The 18,904-nt window shown below is 43.0% G+C and overlaps 1 protein-coding gene and 1 long non-coding RNA gene across 3 annotated transcripts in view; one reads left to right on the top strand and one right to left on the bottom strand.

The window, feature by feature from the left end:
- The window catches only part of RRAS2 (RAS related 2), a 58,257-nt gene that overhangs the window by 19,921 nt on the left and 19,432 nt on the right, over positions 1 to 18,904 (bottom strand). The window lies entirely within an intron of this gene.
- LOC143829989 (uncharacterized) overlaps positions 517 to 18,904 on the top strand; it is a 35,657-nt gene continuing 17,269 nt past the window's right edge. For both annotated transcript variants that reach the window (XR_013228316.1, XR_013228315.1), the window contains exons 1-2: positions 517 to 564; positions 16,741 to 16,889. This is a non-coding gene — a long non-coding RNA (uncharacterized LOC143829989). The remainder of the gene's footprint in view (positions 565 to 16,740; positions 16,890 to 18,904) is intronic.

Below are 18,904 nucleotides of genomic sequence, written 5' to 3'. Positions count from 1 at the left end.
GTTGTTGTGCAGATGAAACAGGAGACAAAAGAACCTCCACAATAGCATCGTTTTGTTTTCAGAATAATACTGTACAGTAGACCTCAAATCTGCACAGAGTTGCAAAGAAGAAATACACATGGCTTGGCTGTGTCTAACCCCCTGGCAGAGCAGTATTTTACGTGAGAAGGGGCTTTTCTGTGGCCTCCCTGTCAGCCAACTGTTTGGCAGAAGGGGAAAGCTCCCCCCTCAAAAGGAATGCCCACCCCCATGCCCACAGCCCCCCCTGCATTGCTCTTGGTAATACCTCCCTCCCCTCAGTCAGGGGCTGTTAAAGGCTCCTTCGCAGCAGGCCTGAAGGGAGGGGGGAGGGGGAGCACTCTGCAGCCTCCTGCCAGCTCTGTCAGTGTTCCGAGGCAATTTACAGTTGGACATGACAGTTATGAAATCCTTGGGGCCAAAAGAGTTGGCGCAGCCAGTCCAAGCTTCTGTTCTCATCCCCCTTGGCAGCCCTACTGACCTCCTCTCCCTATGGTGGTCAGGAGCAGACTGGCTAGAACTCCTGGGTTGCCATGGCCTCTCTGGGTAAGGGCCCTATCGCTCCTGAGGCCTACCTGTGCTCAGCGTAGTCTAGCAGCCAAATGGCGGCCAGCAGGCTCTGCAGGCCTGTGTAGGGCGGGCCTTAGTCTGGGAGGGATTGCTTTTTATTTGAATTGTGTGTGTGTGCACATATACATACATACACACACACATTTGCTGGTCATAGAATCATAGAATCAGAGTTGGAAGAGACCTCATGGGTCATCTAGTCCAACCCCCTGCACTATGCAGGACACTCACATCCTTATCGCTCCTCCACTGTCACCTGCCACCCCCTTTAGCCTTCACAGAATCAGCCTCTCCGTCAGATGGCTATCTAGCCTCTATTTAAAAATTTCCAAAGATGGAGAACCCACCATCTCCCGAGGAAGCCTGTTCCACTGAGAAACCACTCTAACTGTCAGGAACTTCCTCCAGATGTTTAGATGGAATTTCTTTTGAATTCATTTCATCCTATTCGTTCTGTTCTGTCTCTCTGGGGCAAGAGAAAACAATTCTGCTCCATCCCCCATATGGCACCCTTTTAAATACTTGAAGATGGTAATGAGATCTCCTCTCAGTCATCTCCTCTCTAGGCTAAACAAAACCAAGCTCCCCCAGCCTTTCTTCATATGGTCTCCAAACCCCTCACCATCTTTGTTGCCCTCCTCTGGACACGTTCCAGTTTGTCAACGTCCCTCTTCAACTGGGGTGCCCAAAACTGAACACAGTACTGCAAGTGAGGCCGAACCAGAGCAGAGTAAAGCGGTACCATCACCTCTGATCTGGACACGATACTCCGTTTGATACAGCCCAAAATCCCATTTGCCTTTTTAGCCACTGAGTCACACTGCTGACTCATGTTCAATGTATGGTCTGCTAAAACTCCTAGATCCTTTTTGCACATGCTACTGCCAAGACAAGTCTCCCCCATCTTATATTGGTGTATTTGGTTTTTCCTACCTAAATGCAGAACTTTACATTTGTCCCTATTGAACTTCATTTTATTCAGTTTAGCCCACTTCTTGGGCCTATCAAGATCATCCTGTATTCTGTTGCTCCCAGTTTAGTATCATCTGCAAATTTAATAAGTATCCCCTCTAATCCCTCATCCAAATCATTTATAAATATGTTGAACAACACAGGCCCCAGGACAGATCCTTGGGGCACTCTACTTGTCACTCTTTTCCAAGAAGATGCTGAACCATTAACAAGTACCCTCTGGGTATGATTTGTCAACTAGTTATTGATCCACCTGACAGAATTAGGATCCATAACGCATTTTACCAACTTGTGAACAAGAATATCATGTGGAACTTTATCAAAAGCTTTACTGAAATCCAGATAAACTATGTCCACGGCATTCCCTTCATCCATCAAGGTAGTCACTTTCTCGAAAAAAAGAGATAAGGTTGGTCTGCCATGACTTGTTCTTGTGAAACCCATGCTGAGTCTTAGAAATCACAGCTCTCACTTCCAGCTGCTCAAGGACCGAGTGTTTGATTATTTGTTCCAAAATTTTGCCAGCTACAAATGTCAAGCTGACGGGATTACCTGGATCCTCCTTTTTCCCTTTCTTGAAGATGGGGACAACATTTGCCTGCCTCCAATCGTATTAATCATATTAATCGTTACTATATTAATAAACTGAACTTGTGCCACTGAATTTAAGTAATACTTCTGTTCCTTTGTGGACTTCTCAGACTATAGAATGTAGCTGAAGTCCATCAATGGCTACTAGGCATGGGGGAGGGGACCATGATGATGGACCATTTAGGACTACTATTCTGATCCTGGAAGACTGTTATATTCAGACTATTTTCTAATAGTTTCTGCCTCTCCCCACTTCTTTATCCCTTGAAATACATACTAAATTGGGGCACTTGATAAGTTTATTAGTTTCCTAATGTTAGATGCTTAATTTATATTTGATCTCTTGACTTATTTTAATTACTTTTTCTATTTATTGCAGTGAAAGATATTTGTCATCATTTGTCATTAATTTTTAATTTTATCTCATTTTAATGGATTATGTGTATTTCAGTGAGACAAATGAAACATGACTGTAATTTTAATGTATGTCTGAGATATAAATATATCTCACCTGTCTCAGTGAAGGTTAAAAGCATGCATATTAGCTGTGCCCTGTTTAGAAAAACAGAACTATTTATTTATCTCTAAATCGGACACCAGCTAATATTAATGCTTGCAACATTCAATGAGACAAACAATGCACACATCTATTGATAGCATACACTTTTAGTTAAATTTCTTATCCCAGCTTCAGTGCAACATAATTCCATATAATTTATGCATTGTTCTTAAAGCATAGCTGCTAATATAAATATATTTCTTTATGATCAAATCATAAAATGTTATATAGCTCTATCATATAGTTCACTCCGGAATGTATAGAATGGTTCCCACCTTTCTGAGAAAGGGGGGGGGGGGTTCTTACAATATATTTTTTAAAAATAGCAGCCTGTGCACTGGTTTACAAATGTAGTACTCAACAGAGCTTTTTCATGGTTTTAAAGACTAGAACATAGGTATTTCTGTTTAAGATTTGTTCACTCACTTTCCAGATTAAACAATCAGACATATTCACTATTTAGACAGTAAATTGTTTTATAAAACAACTTCTTCAGGTCTCTGTGCTGTACATTCAGATGATCAACAGTATCACCGCATCAACAGTACACCCTCCCATCAGACTGAAGGTCTTGTTAGAGTAATTCTCACACTCCGAATGCTTCAATTCCCCCCCAATGCTTTCTCAGAGCAATGCCTTTAAAAGAACACAATATTGCAGTACCATATGAATTAAAAGGACATTATTTCAAAATCCAAGGTATGCAGATTATGTGGATGAAATAGTGAAGATGTAAAATGAGTTGTTCCAAAAATCTCTTCAGGTAGAAAAAAAAACCTCGGATGTAATTTTAGAAGGGTATTTTTTTACCATTATTAACTTTGCTGCTTTTAACATTTTAACTCAAAGTGTATTAGTGGAGTTTAAACAGTTAACTGTGTCAAAAATATGCCCTTTGCTTTCTTTCATGCTTGTTCAAAAAAAAAACCAACTACTATAAATTGATACGTGAGTTCTAAGAAACCAAGCTCATTGCAAAAACCACAAGTTTCTTGCTTCCAGAACACATGCTACTGCCTAAAAACCATAATCTTGAAACAAAGTAGGTATAAGAAGCAAAAAGCTATAGTTTGCAGAAGATTTGATTTTAACTTAACACTGGTATTTGAGTTTAAGATTTCTACAGATATAGGAATCAACTTGCATGAAGAACAGGTGCACCTGCCTACTATGGCTGTGCACTGTGCAGAACATCCAAAAACACATCATGCTTGCTAACAGTGTAACTCACTAGCTATATGACTAGTATGGCCATCTACAGAATTGTCCTTCCTCTAGGGAAGAGAGGTAAGGAAACTTTTCTGGAAGTTGAAGATGGTGCTACCCCATCACCTCCACATAACCTCTTGCTGAGGCAACCAAGGAGGCAAAGTGACCTGAATGCCTTTATTTCACTTGGTAGTCCTTGGTGATCTCATCCAAATCAAAACTCAGGGCTACCTGCAGTAGAATGACTTCAGCACTCTACAGTTCACTTTTATATAGTTCTCTTGAACTTTTTTGTACTCCTCTTCTCCTGGTAAAGGTAAAGGTAAAGGTATCCCCTGTGCAAGCACCAAGTCATGTCTGACCCTTGGGGTGACGCCCTCCAGCGTTTTCATGGCAGACTCAATACGGGGTGGTTTGCCAGTGCCTTCTCCAGTCATTACCATTTACCCCCCAGCAGCAAGCTGGGTACTCATTTTACCGACCTCGGAAGGATGGAAGGCTGAGTCAACCTTGAGCCGGCTGCTGGGATCGAACTCCCAGCCTCATGGGCAAAGCTTTCAGACGGCTGCCTTACCACTCTGCGCCACAAGAGGCTCATCTTGGTACCCATTCTCCTGGTTCTCCTTGTACACATTTACAATTCTGTGTTTCATTCAAAATATCCATAGAAAGTACCCATCCGTCTTTATTTATTTAATTTATTTATTGACCACCACTTTATTTATTTATTTAATTTATTGACCGCACTATAACAGCAACAATCAACAGCAAGAGAAGATGGCAGAACCAACAACCCCCCTCCCATTCATCTACTAGAGGGAGGAGAGACAAATCAGATTATGTCCATTGTTGGCAACAGGGAGCCCCAATTGCTCTTCCTGCACTAACCTGGCCTCAACCAGACCTGGCAAAAGAGCTCCATTTTGCAGGCCCTGCAGAAGGCACAGAGGGCCTGCAGCTCTCCCAGGAGCTCATTCCACCAGGTTGGGGGCCAGGAAAAAAAAAAAGAGAAGGAGAAGGAGAAGGAGAAGGAGAAGAAGGAGAAGAAGGAGGAGAAGGAGGAGAAGGAGAAGGAGAAGGAGAAGGAGGAGAAGGAGGAGAAGGAGGAGAAGGAGGAGAAGGAGAAGAAGAAGAAGAAGAAGAAGAAGAGTTGGTTCTTATATGCCGCTTTTCCCTACCCGAAGGAGGCTCAAAGTGGCTTACAGTCGCCTTCCCATTCCTCTCCCCACAACAGACACCCTGCCCGGTCAGAACAGTTTTATCAGCGCCGTGGCAAGCTGGTCACCCAGCTGGTTGCATGTGGGGGAACAACTGGCAACCAATGCAGCTGCCTCAGCACCGGCTGGATATGGGTCCTCCATGGTGTTTCAATGAGGACCCTAGCAGCTGCCTTCTGTACCAATTGGAGTCTTTGGGTCAGGGACAAAGGCAGGCCTGCATAGAGCGAGTTATAGACATCTATTCTGGAGGTGACCGTCGTGTGGATCACCATGGCCAGGTGTTCGGGGGACAGCTAGTAGCTGGGCTTGGTGAAGATGGTAAAACGCCTGGCCTGCTACTTTTTGACCTGAGCCTCCATAGTTAGGGAAGCATCGATGGTCACACCTAAGTTCCTGACCTGGGGTGCGGTTGTAAGTTCCGTCCCTGCCAGGAATGGTAAACAGACTTCCTGGTCTGCTCCCCTACCCCCTAGCCACAGGACCTCCATCTTGGAGGTGTGGAGTTTCAGGCGGCTCTGCTCAAGCCACTCAGTCACTGCTTTCAAACATCTGGCAAATGGTTCTGGGGGGATCCAGGCGGCCATCCATGAGGAGATAGAGCTGGGTGTCATCTGCATATTGATGACATCCCAGCCCGTAATCACATACCAGCTGAGCCAGAGAATGCATAAAGATGTTAAATAGCGTGGGGGAGAGGACTGCACCCTGCGGGACCCCACAAGGGAGTCTAAAGGGCCACGAGAAGTCATCCCCCACTGCCACCATCTGGGTCCGGTTAAGGAGAAAGGAGCGTATCCAGCTTAACGCTTTGCCCTGTATCCCCATCTCAGCGAGGTGGTGAGCTACAGCAGTTCATGTCAAACGAGGCTGACAGATCTAATAGAACTCGCACACACCTGACCCACCTCGATGCAGTTGGCAACAGATATCATCCAACAAGGCAACCAGCATTGTCTTCACCCCGTGGCCAGGACAAAAGCCAGACTGATGTGAATCGAGCAGCAAAGTTTCTTCCAAGAACGCCAGGAGCTGGTCCACCATAGCCCTTTCAACCACCTTACCCAGGAACACTAAATGCGATACCAGATGGTAGTTGGCCGGGTCCTGCGATGGAGAGGTCGAACCACTGCCTCCTTTAGCCGCTCAGGGAACTCCCCAGTAGATAGGGAGAGGTTGATAATGTCTCTGAGCTGGCCTCCTAACCGCTGGCCACCCCCTTTGAATAGCCAAGATGGGCAGGGGTCAAGGGGGCAAGTGGTTGCCCTAACCGATCCCAGCAACTTGTCCACTTCAGGTAAAGAGAGCCGAAAACCAGTAACCATAAATGGTCTGGTGGTAGAGAAACAGTTCTAAAGTTATCTGTGCCTGTGGTCACCGTTACATCCTCTGGCAGCGAGCTCCACTTTTGTCCATCCTGAATTTACTACTCAGCAGCTTTGCTGGATGCTCCCAGATTCTAGCATTGTAGAAAAAGAGTACCAAGTCTATTGTCTCTATCCATACATAAATGTATAAAGTCTCGGTGATCTATTTATTAAATTGTGAAGTCCCAGAACCTTTAGTCATTTCTCACAGGAAAGGTGGTCCAAACCTTTAATCACCTTGGTTGCCCTCTTGTATTCTTTGTCTTCTTTGAAATACATGCACTATTCCTAATGAGGTTTTATCATAGACCAATATAAGAGCATTATAATATCGGCTGTTTATTTTTAATCCCTGAGAAAACTTTCAATATATTCCAACCGTCGGCTTCCTTTTTTACTTGTCTAAGATAGGCAGGTAAGAAGTTAACTACCAGTGAATTCTTGGCACAATTTAATAAGAATTCTTTAGACATTTTTTACACACAGTCTGCAGTTGTCTTACTGAAGTATCATTTAAGCAGAATTCACTGAAGACTCGCTCTCACATCACAGCTGCCAATGTCATTCTTAAAACACTGAAGAAAAGTAAAAAACACAAGCTGTTAAAATGTGCTGGCTCTTGCCCTCCAAGTAAAGTCATGCCAACAGTAATTTAAAGCAGTGGTCCCCAACCTTTTTATCACCGGGGACCACTCAGCGCCGGGGAGCACTCAATGCCTTTTACTGAGGCCCAGTGGGGGGGGTAGTTTACTCCTCTACTCTCAACCACTGCCCTAGCGTTCTCTGGTCGCTATGGTAATGTTTAAACATCCCTTCAAAATAAGATACAGACATGCCACAACAATGAAGTGTGTTGTAAAGGGCTGGGGGGGATGAAGTAAAGGGCGGGGGGGGGGGGAAGAAGGCGTCCTTCGGGGCCCATCTCCAATTAGTTGAAGGACCACATGTGGTCTGCGGCCCACAGGTTGGGGATCACTAATTTAAAGCACAGTCCCAACCACAGTGAGTTTCAAAGTGAGAACTGTCCAAGTTCGCACCTTTTACAAAACACAAGTTAACTTTTTTCACCTTTTACTGCTGTGCATAACAGATACAAACTAAAATGGGATGCCAGTTGTATTAAAAAGTAGTCCTCCTTTTAGGTATGTATGTGTATAAAGGCACAAGTAGTAACAGTAAACATTTTCATTGTCAGTTTTTTTCTTCTAAAAGCAGCAAAGCAAATAGGAAGCAGTATTTTCATACAGATGTACAGCAAAAGATGATGCTTTGTTATGGCACCACTGCTTTGCAGAACTAATTGGCAAGTGCACAACTATTTCAGTAATCTTAGCATTGTAGTTAATCTCTGTAGAATGTTTTAAATGCCTGTATGAATATATTACAGTATTTGACATTTGTATATTTCTTCTACAGAGCTCACAAGTTACATTTACATTGGCCTCAAGAAGTAGTGATATTTATTACAGATGAAGACTTCTCTCTCTCTCTCTCTCTCTCTCTCTCTCTCTCTCTCTTTTCTTTTCTTTTCTTTCAACTCCTTTCTATTTATAAGCTTCCCCTCATAAGCCTGTCATCTCAGAGTAGCGTACAACATTGTGGAAAATATATTGCATTAAAAGCAATAAAACATACAAAACTAACATTAAAATGCCAACAGACTTTTTGCCATAACAGGGAGATAAAGAAGGAGATCTTACTGGGCCGGGGAGGCCCGTGAGATATTCTCCTCTTCCAGGCAAACTAGCTTGAATCACATGCCTGGCAGAAAAGTCTCGTCTTGCAGGCCCTACGGAACTGTGTTAGCCTGGTCAGGGCCCTGATGTTTTCCAGGAGTTCATTCCGCCTGGGAGAAGCCAGGGCCAAAAAAGCCCTGGTCGAGGCAAGTTGCACTTCTTTGGGGTCAGGGATAACCAGTCAGATGGCTGTAGCCAACCGCAGGTGTTCTCTGGGGTACATATTCAGACATGCAGTCCCTTAGAAACACGGGTCCCAGAACGGGAATGGCCTTGAACGTTAACACGTTCTGACAGGGCCCACCCACTAAGCGGCAATCTGGAGACATCACTGCTAGTCTGCCCCTGACCACCTAAGGGAGAGGAGGTCGGTAGGGCTGCTGAGAGGGATGAGAACAGAAGGCTAGACAGGCTGCGCCAGCCTTTTTGGCCCCAGGGCTGTCCTAACTGTCATGTCCAACTGTAACTTCCCTCCCTTTGGCTCAGAACACTTCCCTCCTTTGGCTCTCTCGCCTCCCCCCTCCCTTCAGGCCTGCTACAAAGGAGCCTCTGACAGCCCCTAACTGAGGGGAAGGAGGCATTTCCAAGAGCAATGCAGGGGAGTCTGAGAGCATGGGTGTGGGCATTCCTTTGGGGGGGGGGAGCTTTCCCCTTCTGCCAAATAGTTGGCTGACAGGGAGGCCACAGAAAAGCCCCTTCTCACTTAAAATACTGCTCTGGCCGGGTCGCTGCTGGAGGGAAGAAACAGCCAAGCTATATATATTTCTTCTTTGCAACTTTCTGCAGATTTGAGGCCTACAGTGTTATTCTGCAGACAAAACTGGATGCTGTTGCAGAGGTTCTTTTGTCTCCTGTTTTATCTGCACAACAACCCTGTGCAGTAGGCCTCAAGTTTTTCAATTCAACAACAACCTTTGTGGGAGGCCTTAAATGTTTCTTCTCCACCACAGCCTGAAACTGTAAATAGTGAACATGTAAATGGATGGAGAGACATGGGAACGAAAGTGACTGTTTTCAAGCTTGGCCTGGTAAATAAAAAACAGTATAAAAACCTTACTAAGGTCATGACTGCTGAGCACAGAGAGACCTCCTCTTAAGGCTGCCAACTTCCATGTGAGGCTCTCTACCCCTCCTCCCTCAAGTGGAATCTGCTATGGGGAGAGGAAGGGAAGACAACCAGAAACTGCTTTGAGACACCTGAGGCCTGCTGGGTCACTGCGGCCCATTCCCAGTTCTCTCAGACCTCTCACAGCCCCACATCCCTCACAGCAGTGGTCCACAACCTTCCGGTTGCCACGGACCGCTGCTCCAGAGTGGCGGGAGAGGGCGGCCTGGGGCCCCGCGCACGCGCAGCAGCCCCAGTGCAAATGCGCATGTGCGGACTGTTGCGCATGCGCGTTTGCGCCGCCGCTATGCCGGCGGCCGCGGCTCCCTCTCCCGGCCCCTCTGGGCCGCCAGCAAATCGGCCACCAAAGCAGCCGATTAGCTTGCGGCTTGGCAAGCTTCTCTTCCCCCCCCCCCTCCCGAAACGAGAAGCTTGCCAGGCTGCTTCAGCGGCCGATTTGCTCGCAGCCTCGCGAGCTTCTCGCTTCGGGGGGCGGGAAGAGGGAGCTGTGGCCCGGCGCCAAGTCCTTTGTGGCCTGGCACCGGGCCGCAGGCCGCGGGTTGGGGACCACTGCCTCACAGGTTGTTTATTGTGGGGAGACAAAGGAAAAAGGTATTTGTAAACCACTTTGAGACTCCTTTGGGTAGTAAACAGGGTACAAAAATCCAGTTCTTCTTCTTCTAAGGAGCAACCACGAAAGAAGCATGTGGGCACATAACATTTTATCAACAGTGAAAAAATGGAGACAAAAGGAGCAGGGTGGACACCTGTGTACTGTGACTACCCTATGTGTATTAGGGCAGGGGGACATTTTATTTATTTATTTGATTTCTTGCCCGCCACTCCCAAGTGGCTCGTGGCGGGTCACAAAATGTCTGTATAAAATCCTCATAAAATTCCCTTAAACCTACAGACATAAAAGATTTCGGTGTCTGTGGCCTAATTCACACAAGAAGGGAAATGACGCAGAACTGGGAGGAATTGGTTGCCATATAATCTCCTCCTAAGAAGAGTCTCCAGTCTTGTTTTCCATTCACATATCTGAAGATATGGCTCTGGAAAGCTAATTTGTAACCACTATCCCATAGTTCCCAAAGGTCAGTCCTCTCCCACACTCAACGAACATTCCACACCACAGGTTCTTGACATCCATATCTCCACACCCATACCCTCATTTGTCACCATGCCACCACAACCTCCCACACAACACACACATTCAACCCCATGCCCTTACAGACTGGACAGCTCCTCCCCTTCCTCTTCCCACTGCCAAGCTCTGTTGTATTCCTGGATACAACGGGCTTCTCCTGTAGTCATAAGTAAGTCAAAAGCAGGCCCTATTTGTAGTTAAACTCAAGATTTGTCCTGGCTATCACAGGAGCGAGGCACAAAATCTGCACAAAAGGGCTTGGCAAGTATGCTCCCCCCCATCCTAGCACAACAGGAACAAAGGAACAGGCCAGCACCTGGACCGGTGGTTGATTTTATTCACAACCCTGTATTGTTTCACCTTAATATCTCTCCCTGATAAAGTCATCTTCTGGTAGCTTTCTCTTGTCCTTTAATTATTGGCCCATCAAAACCCCATTAGCAGAGGGTCTACCACATATGGACTCCCCCTCCAGCCAAAATACAGATGTAGTCAACTCCCAGGGAGCCTTTCACCTGCTCCAGAGATTCCATTAGAATTTCTTCATCAAAATCACTTTCACCTGCATGGTTGTGTTTAGTTTAAATTGTATGCATGTTGTTAGGGTTCTTTTTATTTGTTTTAATCAAAATCCCTTTTATTAATTTTAAGAACTGCCTCTGCCTGAAATTTCTGGCCAAATACTCTCTTGGTATACACTACAGTGGAGTACCTTGCTCATTGCCTAGAATTGCTAATTCCTCCATCCTAAATTGAGGAGACAGGTCTATTTCAGGTAACATCATGACAATGAGTCCTCACATATATCTTATTCATGTACCATTTTTCAAACAGTCCTCATATGGGATCTTCTTCCCAAATTACATCAAGATGTAGTTCTGCATTTGTATCCCTTCTAAAAACAGGTCATGAGGCTTGGAAACCTAAAACAGTAATCAAGGAACCAACAGTAATCAAAGAATCTTTAGTAATCAAGGAACCAACGTTTCACTACAAACAACCATAATTTAAATGTTTGCTGAGCACTGCACACCATCTCCTTCTAACCAAGGCTAAAGGAACAGGAACTCCTGGCGACCTTGCTAGTGGTTACACTGCCACAACCAATAGACAGAGAAGTATTGGAGGAATCTTGTTGGCAGACTGGCAATATGTTTTATAAAAGTGAAGACAGCAACCATGAATTAGCTTATTTTTAACATCAAGCTTTCATTTTTGTTTATACCCATGCATTTATGGCCCATTTGACAAAGCAAGCATACATTAATGTAGCTACCAGCTTAGTTATAGAGATATATAAGACTGCAGTAGCCAATAAAATCTGCAGGTAAATTAAGCTTGTGAATTTTTCCTGTCCAAATGCTGTTTAACAAGCACAAAAGGAATATGCTGCAGATTTTTTAAAACAAACAAAAAAAAACATGAAATAGTTTAAACGAGCGTGTGTACTGTAGGGGAATTTCCAGCAAGGTGTTTCCCCCTGACCAGCTTCTGTTCCAACTTATTTTCATTTTTCTTGTGGGAATTTACTCATGCATATTACAGCAGAAGAGTTATTTTCAAATTGAAAATAACTTTTATGAAAGCCTTCCAAAAGCATTGTTAGGGGCACATGAACAAACATATTAATGAAAACCCTGATTATTTCAGGTGGGTAGCTGTGTTGGTCTGAAGCAGCAGAAAGAAGTTCGACTCCAGTGGCAACTTTAAGACCAACAAAGTTTTATTCAAGGTGTAAACTTTCATGTCCATGAATACTTCTTTAGATACAATGGAATGAAAGTTGCCAGTCCATACATATAGGTAAAGGGTGAACAGCAAATTAGCACAAAGCTCATAAAGTTGTTTGACAGATATAAAGACCAAACTGAATGTATATGGTCACCCTTTGTTCGGCTTAATTCTGGGGAGAAACACAGTGAAGAAACAAATATATCAAAATCAGGGGGTAATTAATAGAGACCCTGCTATCACACTGCATCTGTCTCCTCTCAAGTGCGACCCCATCTTTAAGGTGGGGCAATCCCCAGACCAGAGAAATACATTCCTACCATTCCAAATTACATTACATTCTACTATTCTTTTCATTACAATCTACTATTCTAATCTACTATTCCAAATAAGAAATAAAATTAAAAGGATGTATAGCCTTCCAAGAAGATTGGTGTGAATACAGATGTAAGGACTGAATGAGGTTAACATATGTAGTGAGAGAAGAAACCAATATCCTTGTTGAGTCCTGGGAAGTCCACTGTTCTGAGTGTTGCAACTTATAACTCAGTAGTGTCCTTTCTCATCTGTTCCTGAAGTTCTTTTGCAATAAAACTAAGTATTAAGAAGGGTATATCTGCCCATCAATCCCAGATTTTGATATAGTTCTTTCATTATATTTCCTCCCAGAATTAAATCCAAACAAACAGTGATGGTATCAACTAAGCTTGTTGTTCCAGTTTATACCTTGCATCTGTCAAACTTTATTAAGATGCACGTTAATTTCCTGATCATTTTCTACATCTGATTAGACTGTCAACTTCTATTTCAATGTATCTGAATATCTGAGTGCACACAAAAGCTTATACTTTGAATAAAACTTTATTGGTCTTAAAGGTGCCAATTCATGCACACTTAAAAAACCCATATTATAATTGCCTCCTTGAATTTAAATGAGAGCAATCCTCATACCATGATTGCTTCCATTAAGGCTCAGTATTCAAATATTCACCCAACTTCACAAAGATCTGTATTCTCAAATCAATCATGTGTCTACACTGGGGGTAAACAAGAGTTTCCTATAATAACAAAGACCAAATGAAGCAACTGGGGGGGGGGGAGAGGATCTCACTGAATACTGAAGGTTCTAGTTTCTGCATTTCTAACAGGTTTTTAGCCAATAACAACTAACTGCTAGCAAACAGAACATGCACTATTACTTTCAGGCATAAAAATGCAACAGTTTTTAGTGCCCATTTCAGCAAATGCATAGTGCATCAGCATAAATCACATGTGGCCTGACAAGCATTCATATTCAATCAGAAAGATCAAAACAGATCTCATATAATTAAGTGGGAACCATTCAAGAACTTGAGTAGAAGTGCTGTTAATTAACATATTGCAGGACCAAATGAAACATCATGATTAAGATCTGTATTTTTGTCAAAGGGTAAGAATAAGCAGCTGCAGGCAGCTTCAGTATGGGCCAATAGAAAGGGGTTTTGTCATTTTCATGACCTTAAATCCCTCTTCTGGAACTATTTCCCCCCACAGGCAATGTTTGTGGAGCAAACATTCTTTAAAAACAAACACAGATACTGACCAAGATTCTCCTATATTTCACCTCATTTGGTCCTCAGAGTGCTACTAAACTTATGCAACATGCCCTTGCCTGAGAGTTTTCATAGCAAAGTCAGCCAAGTTGATAATGGTGAAGAACAAAAGAGAAATCATGTTTCCATTATTCTTACAACAACCCAGTTTAAGAACACGTAGTGCGTAAATAGATTTCTACAGAGTAACAGGATTTGTGCTTCAAGGTCACACATCTATTACTACTTTTGCATTCAAATAAATTTCATTCATAAAGGGGAGTAAGCAGCCCCACAGGCCAAATGGAACAGAGTCCAGGTGAAAATTGGCCCGTGTCAGTCATACAACTGGCTATCTGCATATGATAGGATAATCAGAGTAGATGCGAGGTACACTGAACAGAAGAGCAGGGGTAGTCAACCTGTGGTCCTCCAGATGTCCATGGACTACAATTCCCATGAGCCCCTGCCAGCCTTTGCTGGCAGGGGCTCATGGGAATTGTAGTCCATGAACATCTGGAGGACCACAGGTTGAGGATCCCTGCAGAAGAGTATCTCAGTGTATGAAAATTGCCTCTACCTGAGATTTTGGAGGGTTGTTGGTAAGTCAGACTACAAGGTATATTAGTGGACTACTGTAGTAAAAAATAGATTAATAAATACTCTGGTAGGTAAAAGTGGGGTGAATTTTGAAACCTTTGTGGCCCATCGGGGACTGTCTGCTCCTTAGATTCAAGGGTGGTCCACACTAAAATACATATATTTGCACATTAGTAAATGTTTTGCAACTTCCAAAAATAATTTTAAAAATTTCCTTTGCAACCCTGGTTCTGTGGCTTAAGTGCACAGATGTGTACCTTGAAGTGCATATACCAAGCATGTTTTTTTCACAGCTACTTCATTCATTCATTCATTCATTCATTCATTCACTGCCCTCCCTGAAGGTTCAGGGCGAGAAAACATTTGGGAGAAAACATTCTGAAGAGTATATGTTCTCAGCTACATTAACAGACAGATGAAGGGCTGATTTTTAAAAATTGAAACAATTACAAAAAAAGGAGTTTTCTATTCCCACAGCCAAGGATTTTCAATATTTCTATTGGAAAAGTGTTTCTTATGAAATATTACCTCTTACGGAATGAGTGAAATTGTTCGAAGTCTTACTCAATACAAAAATGTTTTATATAAGGTCATCTACAAAATAAGAGAATCCAACTCTTTGTGCATAGCACAGTCATATTTTAGAGGATATATTTAAATGCAATTAATTTCACCTACAATTAATATAGTAAAATTAAACCTCAGGTTCTCAAACTTTCTGAACAGTGTAATCAAAAACTCCAATATGCTACTAGTTTTACTGTGACTATACAAAACTGTTCCATCTAAATAATAAATTGTGTTCATTGAAAAATTTGTTTCTGCTGTTCAACATTTGTTTCTAACTTTTGTTTCTAACTTTTAGATGAGAAAAACCAAATGAGCAGTAGTTCACAGATACACTTGGCATATGTGTAATTTTGCTGATAGATTAATGCATTTAACTCCTTCAAATTCTATAAATATGCCAAATAATCGCTATCATTAAACATTATGAAGTTGAATTCTGTGCAGCCAACTCACTACCTATCTGATTGTCCCTCCCTTGGGGGATGCTGCCAATAGGGAGAGAGCATTCTGCCATGAGGGCCAATCAGGTCAAATTGCGAGCAGACAGCCGGGAAAAGCCTCTACCCTGGGAATGTTTACTCATTAGTGAGTAAACTTCAAGAAGGACGTAGATAGGATTGAAAGGGTACAGAGGAGAGCGACGAAGATGATCTGGGGCCAAGGGACCAAGCCCTATGAAGATAGGTTGAGGGACTTGGGAATGTTCAGCCTGGAGAAAAGGAGGTTGAGAAGGGGACATGATAGCCCTCTTTAAGTATTTGAAAGGTTGTCACTTGGAGGAGGGCAGGATGCTGTTTCTGTTGGCTGCAGAGGAGAGGACACGCAGTAATGGGTTTAAACTTCAAGTACAACGATATGGGCTAGATATCAGGAAAAAAATTTTCACAGTCAGAGTAGTTCAGCAGTGGAATAGGCTGCCTAAGGAGGTGGTGAGCTCCCCCTCACTGGCAGTCTTCAAGCAAAGGTTGGATACACACTTTTCTTGGATGCTTTAGGATGCTTAGGGCTGATCCTGCGTTGAGCAGGGGGTTGGACTAGATGGCCTGTATGTCCCCTTCCAACTCTATGATTCTATGATTCTATGAGTATTGTGAATTGCCAGGAGCATGCTTGCAGGGAGGGATAGTTATATAAAACCAATAAATACCAAGTTCTTGTGTTCTAGCAAGCTCTTCTAAACCAAAATGAGGAACTGATGTTGTGCTACTGCAGTAGTTATTGAAGTTCCATCCCTAATTTTTAAATAATATTCATTTTCTTTTTAACCTGTAATACCAAACATGACATCTACCCTGAACTCCAACAATACTATTTGAAGCTAAGTATTACTACTTCCTCTACTGTTGCTGTCACGTCAAGTCAATTTTTTAAAAAATTAGAAAGGTCTTTTAAGATCAGCTGTTTAGGAGGAAAAACAATAAACCCAGGTTACACCACCAATTTAAAATTATTACAATGATCTGCAACACAAATTCTTAATTTAACACCATCACAGAGGTTATTAATCTAGGAGTATCAAATCAAATTTATTTGATACAGCACTGTGGCCAGATAAGAGTATCAATCTGCATATGTAAACGTACAGACTTGCCTTCCACTATGAACGCTTGTCTATTTAAGTTAAGGGTGCTCACACCAGTTTGCAGCTTTCCAAGATCCTATGCCAAGAACTCTCTCGGCCTTCCTGGCAAATATGCTTCCAAGTAGAAAGGAGACAGAGCCTGGAAGTTAAATGTACATGTTCTACTCTGAATTATGGAATCTGATATTCCAGGTACAAGAGAATGAGAGAGCCCCAGCAACAAAACATCCCATGGCAAAGCTTCCATAAAAAGAAGAGGGCTATTTAGCATCTGTATGAGGAAGCCACGACCCAGACTGTCAATACAGGAGAGGTAATATACTGCAAGTTTAACTAAAAAGGTAATTTCTCAAAAGAAATATATTTTGTTCAAAATTCTTAAAAAGGTAATGAAGGAACATCAATGACTGCTTCAAAAATGTGAATAAACTGCATCTAATATTGGTAGTTGGCAAAGGATTATGTTACAGTGAAACAATAAGTTAGCAGTAGCAAATACGTATGTACTTTTAAAAAGATAGCAATGGAGTTTTATACTGACGGAATTTGTGACAAGACCAGATTCACTGTAGCTAAGAATGCTTTCTAAACAGAAAATTAGGTCAATTAATTTCAAAAAGGCAAGCAATAAACTTTTTCTCAGCTTCTATTCCATACACCATATAAAAAGAAATGTGCAGCATAATATACATTTTATGCACATTAATTTTTTTGTATAATTGATAATTACACAATATTCATTTAAGCATTAAGAACAAGTATAAACTATTTCTCCCCCCCTCATTCCAAGTTAACTGTTAAGAGTCTACTAAGTGCCATTCCTTTGAGCACAACAAGAAAAAACATTAAGAGGACTAAAACGGAAGAGAACGCAGAGTATTTTGTGACAAGTCAGTATGTGACAGCTGGAGAAAAGCTCGACAGCAGCAGCTGCATATAGTCTACAGCACAACATAACACAAAGCAACTTATGTCTACCTTATTCTAATCTCCATTCTACTTAAGATTGCTTCCGCCTCCCCTTTAATTGAAGGGATTCAGATCTTCCAAGAAGTTCAACAACTACGTGCCTCTTTGGATGCATTTGCACTAAACACTAAAATAAAATAACAAGACCCATAGGCCATAGTAGGAAGGTAAAGGTAAAGGTATCCCCTGTGCAAGCACCAGGTCATGTCTGACCCTTGGGGTGACGCCCTCTAGCGTTTTCTTGGCAGACTCAATACGGGGTGGTTTGCCAGTGCCTTCCCCAGTCATTACCGTTTACCTCCCAGCAAGATGGGTACTCATTTTACCGACCTCGGAAGGATGGAAGGCTGAGTCAACCTTGAGCCGGCTGCTGGGATTGAACTCCCAGCCTCATGGGCAAAGCTTTCAGACGGCTGCCTTACCACTCTGCGCCACAAGAGGCTCTTAGTAGGAAGGTAGAAGGGTTAATATGTCTGGGAAACTATAGATGCTTATATACAAAAATGCTAGAAGTGTCCAAGGGCAGGGTTGGAGGTAGAATCGTTCTGTATGTCTGAGGGGTATACAGTCCAATAAAATTGAGAGTCTAAGAGAAACAGATTTACTTACAGAATTGCTAAGGGTGGAAATATTGTGCTCAAAAGGAAGCTTAACTCTGGGTTTATTATCACCCACCAGATCAAAGGTTAGAGGATGATTTAATTTTTATTTTCTTACTAGCTTCAAAGCCCGTTCCTAAGAACGGGCCCTGAAAGGGTCCCCTGGCCTCTGGCCAGGCAGCTTAAGGTGGCTTTGGGCCGCAGCTCACAGCCAAATCAAGTGGGGCGGGCGGGGACTGGGCAGCTCATTAGCAGGCCCGTGACAGAGCTCCTTAGCAGGCAGTCAGCAGGCCGGGAGGCCCTCGTTAGCAAGCCCTCCACCACGACTCTTTGCTCAGGGCCCTCTCACCTGCTGCTGGCTCCAGGCACTGAGGTGTCTGAGAGAAAAGAGGCTAGAGTCCAGGGCCAGAGGGTGGGAGCCGCAGGAGCAGGGCCAATCAGGACAAAGCTAGCTGCACCCTGATTGGTCCTATTCCATCTTGGACAGCCGGACATGTCCCACCCCTAGGCTGTTTCAGAAATATATAGAGGAACAACAATGGATAAGGATATTTATATACCGCCCTCCCCTTGTGGCTCAGGGCAGTTTATAGAGAACATGAACAGGTACAATATAAATGCAATAACAGAGACAGGAGTAGTGGTGATAGGAGCATCAACACTAGTAACAGTAACAACCAATAGTAATGATTAAAGCAGTAATAATAGAACGCTAACATATCAACTGTAACTGTAACCCCATAGATTGATCGATTGACCCTTGATGTATTTAATGGGCACATTTGTTG

This window comes from Paroedura picta, chromosome 2 (genome assembly GCF_049243985.1).
Source record: "Paroedura picta isolate Pp20150507F chromosome 2, Ppicta_v3.0, whole genome shotgun sequence".
In the NCBI taxonomy this organism is placed as follows: Eukaryota; Metazoa; Chordata; class Lepidosauria; order Squamata; family Gekkonidae; genus Paroedura; species Paroedura picta.
Note: the sequence above shows the minus strand (reverse complement) of the source record. Positions and strands in the feature narration are given on the sequence as shown.